Genomic DNA, 6,000 nt, shown 5'->3' with positions numbered 1-6,000 from the left:
CGTCACCGCTCAGCCAAAGGTAATATTTTAGCTTCAAACAGCTTTTATTTTATAATTAGTCTAGTATTTACCTTATCCGACCAAAGTCATTAAGCTCTGAGCGGGCTCCAGCAGGTTCAGCTCTCTTTCAGGGCTGAAGATCAGGTGCATTGCGTGTTTGTGGGTGGGCCTTCTTTTTAATTCTTCGGCCACCACAGGAAGCGCCGACACTGTAATCGTTTTTGCGTCGAATGTGCGATCACGTGACATCGCTTCGCCGTAGCGAGAGCGGGCGCCGCGATTTATCCTTCGATTTAGGAGGTTTATGTTATTTTGATTGTTCAAAGCGCTGCCCCTTGTCGTTGTACTGACTGTCGTATTAGAACATTTAAAAAAATTGCTCGGGGCCTTCTATTTTTTTTTTTTTCAGTGCACCCATCGCGGAAAGATGGGATTTGTTCGTGCTTTAGTTCGATTGTTCATTTAGGACGCAGCGACAAGACCAGCTGGTCTGCGCAAAAGCAAACTGGTCAGATATTTTTTTTTTCCGACACCCTTGATGGCTTACAGAGATCTCTTCCGAATTTTGTTATCAGTAAGTTAACTCGTCCTGAAATATTGTCAGCGCTCAAGATGCGGCTGGGTTACGGTTGGTCATAACATTTGCCGTAGTAAAACAAAATAGGTATTTGACTCGCTTCTTAATTCTTTTTTCACCAGCAGCACAAGTAAAGACAGCCTCGACTACTAGGTGATACATATATAAAACAAAATTACGCAAATTGTATAGTACAAGATAAAATATGGCCACACGCCATTCATTTTGTAGTCTCATACTTTTTTCTTTTGTTCTCTTCGGGAATTTTCTACTCTAAAAGCAGACAATACAGAAAATAAGGATCTGACTTACCCGAACCATGTGGTAAAGACGTGTGCAGACGTTGTCTGCGAGAAATTAATAATAATAATAATAATAATAATAATAATAATAATAATAATAATAATAATAATAATAATAATAATAATAATAATAATAATAATAATCAGTAATAAATAAATAATAAGACATAGCTATAGATTCCGAGCATCTGCAATAAGATACCCTCGTATTTTCAAACCAAAGGCCGCAATCTACAAGATATGTCACTTTACCACGGACATGACTGGCTTCATTAGTCTTGGCTTCGCTTCACGCATTTGACATCCTCACTCTTGAGAATATCATAAGAAGCCAACAGACACCAAGGACAACACAGGGGAAATTACTTGTACTTACTAATTGAAATAAAGAAATCATAAATTAATGTAATTGAAAGTGGATGAAAAAACAACTTGCCGCAAGTGGGGAACGATCCCACTTCTTTCGCATTACACACGTGATGCTCTACCAATCGAGCTACCACAGCGCCGTTTCCCCCTCGTCTTTCCGGGGTATTTATGTGTTGCTACTAGAAATAACCCTGGGATTGTTGGCCAGCACCACCACTCAGAAACCTTGGCGGCGGATGTGGAACATCCGTTCTGCCACAGGCGTCACAAGTACGTGATCTTTTTGGGTGAAGGCAACTGGTCAATAAACCCACGCGTGCTACCTGAAGGCATCAATGTTGTCGAATTCGAGACCCTCGTTATGTAATGAACGAGAAGAAAGGCGGTTGATCGAGGGGCCCGATCTTCATTAATCATATCATAAGAAGCCAACAAGCAAAGACACCAAGGGCAACACAGGAGAAATTTATTTATTTATTTCACAATACTGCAGGCCAACGTCGCCCAAGCAGGAGTGGAATTGCAATGAATTGGGAAAAGAACAGCACAGAAATAATTTCCAACAATACTCGCACGACCATATAATACATCGGTTTCACTAGGACAATATTTATCACACACAAACATAAAAAGAAGAACAGCACATAAATAATTTACAACAGTACTTGCACCAGAAATAATACAACAATTTGGCAGGGTCGATATTTAAAACAACAAATGCAGTTCAACGGCTTCGTCAAGGTTTTCAGCCTCACAAACAAATTCAGGTAGACTGTTCCAATCCGAAACTGTGCGTGGGAAAAAAACTCTGTTTAAATGCCTCTGTTTCGGCAAAAATTGGTTGTAGGGAGTGTTTGCGAGTGTTACACGTTGGTCTTCTTGTAATGGACCTTAAATATGAGGGTACAGGTATATTTATTTTTTCAGACAAAATATTATGCAAGAATTTTAGTCGACTGATTTTTCTACGTACAGCTAATGTGGGGATTTTATGCGCAATCATGAGCTTAGTTGGAGAATCCAGCCTTTTATATTTATTAAATATAAATCTGATTGCTTTCCTTTGCAGGCGTTCTAAGCACTGTATATCTTTTTTTTGTGTGTGGGCATCCCATACAACGGATGCATACTCCAATTTATATCTGATAATGGCATTGTGCGCTTGAAGTTTAACATTCACGGTTGCCTGTGCAAGCTTCCTTTTTAAGAAAGCATAGTTTCCGAAAAGCTGTTGCGCATATTGCCGAGATGAGCACCCCCCCACGTCATATCACTAGAAAGAGTAATCCCTAAATACTTATATTGAGCTACTGCTTGAATGTTAGAGCCATGGATAGTGTAAGTAAACATGCTAGTATTCTTTTTCCGCGTTAAATTTAATAACACTGTTTTTTTAACGTTTAGTTCCATGTCCCATTCTGCGTACCAGCATTCAATGTGGCTGAGAGTTCGCTGTAATAGCTTATGATCTTCATGGCAGGTTATTTCTTTAAACACAATACAATCGTCCGCAATAAGCTTAACAGATACTGATTCAGGGATTACTTGCACTAAATCATTTACATATGTAAGAAGTAATAATGGGCCCAAAACACTTCCCTGGGAAACACCAGATGTAACGCTGAGCATCCTAGATACACTATAAAGTGGCAATCCTAGGTTACTTAATTTTAGAAGTAGTTTAATGTGCGAAACCTTATAAAACGCTTTAGAAGAAGCTAACAGAAATATATCAATTTGCCCAGAACGATCTAGAGCTGCTAAAAAGTCGTGAATAATTGTTACCAGTTGTGTCGTCGTGGACATTCCAATTCCGAAAGCCGTGTTGGCAAGGAGATAAGACATTATCTGCTAAAAAGCACTGGATATTGTGAGCCACAATATGCTCTAGTAACTTGTAACAAACAGAAGTTAAAGAAATCGGTCTATAATTATAAATTATTGACCTATCTCCTTCTTTAAAGATGGGGATAACACGTGCAATTTTCTAGTCATCCGAAAGTTCGCAACTATGCAAGGATGCATTAAAGACCTCTGCCAAGAAATCGCTTATCTCTATGGAATAGTGCTGTAAAAATGTATTTGGGATTTGATCTGGCCCTATACTCTTTCTGGTGCTCAACTTCCCTAGCATAATTAAGACACCTTCCCTTGTGACGATAGGAATGTCCATATCATCAAGCACAGCGGGTTGGGGTACATAAGCACTTGACGGAGAGAAAACGCTCTGAAAATAAATATTAAAAGCCTGCGATACTATAAAGCCGCCAGTTTCAAATTTACCGTTCAGTTAAATTTTATTTACCGTTTCATTGCCTTGACCCAGAAATCTCCAAAATTTGGCAGGATCATCTCTAATGAATGCAGGGAGAGTGACTTGATAGTAATGTGTCCGCACTTCATTTACTTTAGTTGTCAAATTTCTTTTCGGTTCATTAAAGTTCTAATTAAGCTCAATTAGTTAATTCTACTTACTAATTGAAATAAATGAATTATAAATTAATGCAATTGAAAGTGGATGAAAAACAACTTACTGCAGTTGGGGAACTATATCCCACGTCTTTTGCATTACGCGTGCGATGCTCTACCATTTGAGCTACCGCGGTGCCGTTTCCCCATCCACTTACCGGGGTATTTATGCGTTGCTACTACTCTTAAAAATGCAACTTGTTATTTCGTACATGGGCGATTCCACGAGAGATCAACACAGGTCAAAAAATTTATATTTTAGATTTCGTTGAATATTTTATATTTTATGCGCATATCAGTCGGTAGCACGCAAGTGAACATGGCTTCTTTGCCAAATAAATATTTTAGCAGGAAGAAAATTGCAAAATCTTTCAGTGTAGTGGCGCCTGTTTCATGCACAAGGCGTTCTCGCAGATTTACAACAATGTAAAATACAATATATTACAGCTACAAAGAATACATTTTTGTGTGTAAAACGTAGACGTAAAGAAGGGTCAACTAGCACTGTATGAGGCTTCCATGCAAAACGGAAGTGTTTTAGAAAGAACACCTTAATTTGCTACAATTTTCTAAAGTTGTTATATTTACGATGTTTTATCAATTAAATTCTTCAAAGTAATTTACCCATGGTTGGAGACATAGATGTATCTGCATTAAGGTGGTAAAATTAGCAATCGCTATCTATCTGTCAGATAAACCTGCCCTAAGCACCACCGCACCTTAGGTTATATAATGATGCTTATATAATTACCAGTATGACATTTTTAGAGGCATTTACCTGCCGTACATTCTGTTACCTGTGTACTTTCACAGAGAGTTAACCGATAATTCTGTAGCACACAAAGAAATACAAACCTGCATTAACAGAAGGAACAAATTATCTACGTTGCAAGCTGCGCACACTTGCTGTTAAATAAAATGAGCCATGTAGAGGTTATGTTGACGCTTCTTTATTCCCATTCAAGTGAATTATTATTGTACTAAATGCATTTGTATGCATAAGTATTAATTATAAGGCCAAAACTGCCCTTCTGTCGCAATCACGGTCAAGTTTAGGCAAGTCAGAGCCTTATGCGCATTCTTTTCACCCCGATGCCCCTTTTTCTTAGCACCTTGACCTTGCTCCCATTTCTACCACCTATACTGTCATTAAAAACAAAGTAATGCAACATGTTTTTCGTATTCTTTTGCAAATGCCTGTGAACAGCCGTTTACGAGGTTTTGAGAAACATATACGATGTTTTTTTTATTTTTAAACGTTTGTTTCACTCAAAACTTCACGTTTGAGGCAAATTGTAAAAATGGTAATTTGTGATTTAGAAAGAATATTCAGCACAATTGTTGAATAGTTTAAGGTCTCACAGTCCTCCAAACTTTAAAAGGCTACATGGATTGGTTTAGTGCATAAAAAAATCGTATATATAGCAACTTTTAAGAATTGTAGCAAATTAAGGAGTTCTTTCTAAGACAATTCCGTTTTGCATGGAAGCCTCAAACAGTGCTAGCTGACCCTTCTTTACGGCTACATTTTACACATAAAAAAATGTATTCTTTGTAGCTGTAATATACTTTATTTAACATTGTTGTGAATCCGCAAGAATGCCTTGTGCATGAAATAACTGCCACCACACTGAAGATTTTCGCTATTTTTTTCCTTTCTAAAATACGTATTCATTTGGCAAAGAAGCCACATTTTCTTTCATGCAGCCGAGTGATATGCGCATGAAATATAGAATATTCAATGGAATCTAAAATACGAATTTTTGACTCGCATTGATCTCTCTTGTGGAGTCACCCACATGTACATGCGATGCTCTAAAATTTGGCACCGAGGTTTAATGGCTGTTGAGCTTCTGTTAAAGCTACCGTGCTTTCTGTTTCTGCGATAGTAGGGCAGACATTCTTTGCAGTACGTTCCAGACAGGCGCGCTCTGTGTGTGCTCTGCCCAGTCACGAACATGAGCTTCCGTATAACCTTCCTAATGGATATATTACAATAAAAACAATTGGCAGTTAGCATGTATCATTATTAATCGGTCTACGGCATCTAAAACGGCATCTACCAACAACCGCCTCCACGCACTGCGTGCCAGGTCACTCTGCTCCCCTTAGCAGGAACCCTCCATGCGAAGCCTTGTAGTGAATAAGAGCAGAGAGAGAGAAATAAACTTTATTGTGAGACCAGGCTTCTTGAGCACAAAGGTGGGTGGCCTCCTCAGTCCAGGTAGCCATGGCTCACTGCCGCCGCCCGAGCCCTGTTCACCAACCGCAGCTGGCTGTCAG

The sequence above is a fragment of the Dermacentor variabilis genome, chromosome 2, assembly GCF_050947875.1.
Source record: "Dermacentor variabilis isolate Ectoservices chromosome 2, ASM5094787v1, whole genome shotgun sequence".
In the NCBI taxonomy this organism is placed as follows: domain Eukaryota; kingdom Metazoa; phylum Arthropoda; class Arachnida; order Ixodida; family Ixodidae; genus Dermacentor; species Dermacentor variabilis.
This window is presented reverse-complemented; position numbering follows the sequence as displayed.